General features: G+C 36.2%; 1 protein-coding gene across 1 annotated transcript in view; it reads left to right on the forward strand.

The window, feature by feature from the left end:
- LOC106874346 (uncharacterized) overlaps window positions 1-2,701 on the forward strand; it is a 105,391-nt gene that overhangs the window by 92,882 nt on the left and 9,808 nt on the right. The window lies entirely within an intron of this gene.

Raw genomic sequence — 2,701 nt, forward strand, 5'->3', positions numbered from 1 at the left:
CATCGAAGCATCAGACTCTTACCCCCAAACGTCACTGTTTTCGTCGTGTAACGTGGATCGTTTCTCTTTCTATTGAGCGAGATTTTGTCAGAAGACCTTCAGAAAAGCGAAAACTTTTGCACAGCCACTTTTGGTGATCGTCTCGCATCTTCCCCTCTTATTCAGAATCCCTGCTATAAAATATAATGATTAGGTATGGAAATGAATCCAATAGGGCCAATGTTTCATCTGTAAAAAACGCATTGCGAAACATCCATTTATAAGTTGGCAATTAGTAGAAATTTACAATAGTTTAAAGTGGCCGAAGACTTTTGTGCGGCACTGAATGTGAATTTTCTGGCGATGAAGAATCGATTGTTGTATCATGAGAATAATTCTTAACTGAATGATTTGACATGGGTAAGATAACTTGAGCTTCGCAACCCATTTTATGTTGCTGCCTAATCTAAGGAGCGAGTGTCAGGCTTCTTACATGACGAACATCCTGATTTGTCACATTTAACAGCTTTTTGATGATGAGTATTTATCTTGTGACTACAATTGTAACTGATTTTCACAGAATAATTATTGAAAATTTTCCTGTATCAATGATTAACCGGAAATGTTTATCTAAAAGGATCAAGAATGTCTTACCTTCATCGGATTTAACAATTAAGAGTAAAAAAAAAAAAGGGAATGCGAACCAGGGAATGTGTACTAAATTCGCTCAGAAGTGAATGGTCAGAACATTTGTAAAAGACACTTGTTGCGAAGATACCGCGTAATGGGAGTGAACCTAAAACCACGTAACTGTGAACCGAACTTCGTAACCACACAACTATGCATCATAAAGACGAAAAAAAATTGCAAAGATTAATCTCACCATTTTTGCTGTATCGAACCAGACAAGGTGGCACCTGGTGAGATTTAAACCGAGGCCGTCAAGGGAGGTAATAAAAAATCTCCTCCAGCCGGATAGTCGAGCAGTCGTCATCTAATTCTACCCGCCCCCGTTATCTTTCCTACTTTATATTCTAAGCCGCCATATTCTATCAATTGATCACATATCATTGGACAAGCTTAAGCCATCTTTAGCATGACATCTCAACAATAATCACTAAAGATCTCATCCAATAATTAATTATTCCGTTCACGTTCATTTATTTCTGATGTAATTGCTTTCGTTTCTCTTTATTTTATTTTATGTTATTTTATCCTATATTCATTTTTCACTCAAATTCGCAGTTTTTGTCATCCTTCTTTTTCTCTCCTTATTATTTTCTGTTATTTAATTTTCACTCGTCTCTCTGCCTTAACCATCTACTACGGCGAAAATTATACGAACGGTAAGACATTCATGAAGGGACGCTATGATACATGAACGCTACGATAGATTCAAAGTACACAGGCAATAACAACCACGTGACTTCTGATTTCGATCGTCATTTATTTATTTATTCGAGAAAAATGGTATTAAAAATGTTATGCCTACGAAGCCATTTCTTTATGTGTGCGTGTGTGCATCTATGTGTGTGCATGTGTATGTAAACTATCTATCTGCCATATCTGTCTGTTCGTCTGTCTATCCGTCTGTCTGTCTCTATGTCTATGTATCTGTACATATCAACGTGCATCTATATGTGTGTGTGTGTGTGTGTGTGAGAGAGAGAGAGAGAGACGATCACGATTGCTATTCATGTCACCATGGAAGGGCAACAGAGGTAGGTTCTGTGTAAAACATCGATCATTATAATGGAGGGGAGAAAGAGAGATAGAGAGAAAGAGAGAAAGAGAGAAAGAGAAAGAAAGATACAGAAAGAGGGGGTGAGAGAGAGAGAGAGAGAGATACAGTGACTTTATTAATATATTTTACCATTTCTATTAGCAATTATTCCATTCCCAAATGTCAAAAGTATTGCCTTCTACTTGAATATCGCAATATAAGCATGTATGGCCGTATATAAATGTATAACTTGTATGTGTGTCTTTCATACGCATGTTTGTGTGTGTTTGCTTTCATATATATGTATGTGTATTTATACATATATATGATTATGTGCATATTATGTATATATATACATAGAAACAAACAAACATACGTAACTATATATGTGTGTTTGAGTGTGTTTTTATGAAAATCGGTAGACGTTCATATAGACGAATGTTTTTGTATAGATGATGTCACACACATAAAAACCTACACACAGACAGACGTACATACACACACAAACACACACACACATAAATACATATGCGTATATATACATTTTTATAACATGGGGCAATAATCGCGTAATATATGCGCGTACACACATACATATATACACTTATGTATATATTGAACCATTATTGTTCCGACTTGAAGATCATCGTTCAGAACACCACCCTCGCCCCCACACTACCACATCACCAATTACTGTCATACCTCCATCAACACCCCTACCGGCCACTTCTCCACCACCTGCTACACCACTCCACTATCCAGGCAGATCAGACAAACCAATACAGATTTGTGTGTATATATATGTATGCTTGTATGCAGGTGTATGTGTCCGCGTGTGTGTGTACATATATATGTTATATATATATATATATATATATATATATGTTAAATATTTTTTCCTATATCGAAAAGATGGAAACATCTATAGCGACCAATGCCAATTTCAGAATGGTAAGGTACTAATGATCAGAGAAGAACCAACAATAAGCACTAGTACAT

Source organism: Octopus bimaculoides, chromosome 20 (genome assembly GCF_001194135.2).
Source record: "Octopus bimaculoides isolate UCB-OBI-ISO-001 chromosome 20, ASM119413v2, whole genome shotgun sequence".
Classification (NCBI taxonomy): domain Eukaryota; kingdom Metazoa; phylum Mollusca; class Cephalopoda; order Octopoda; family Octopodidae; genus Octopus; species Octopus bimaculoides.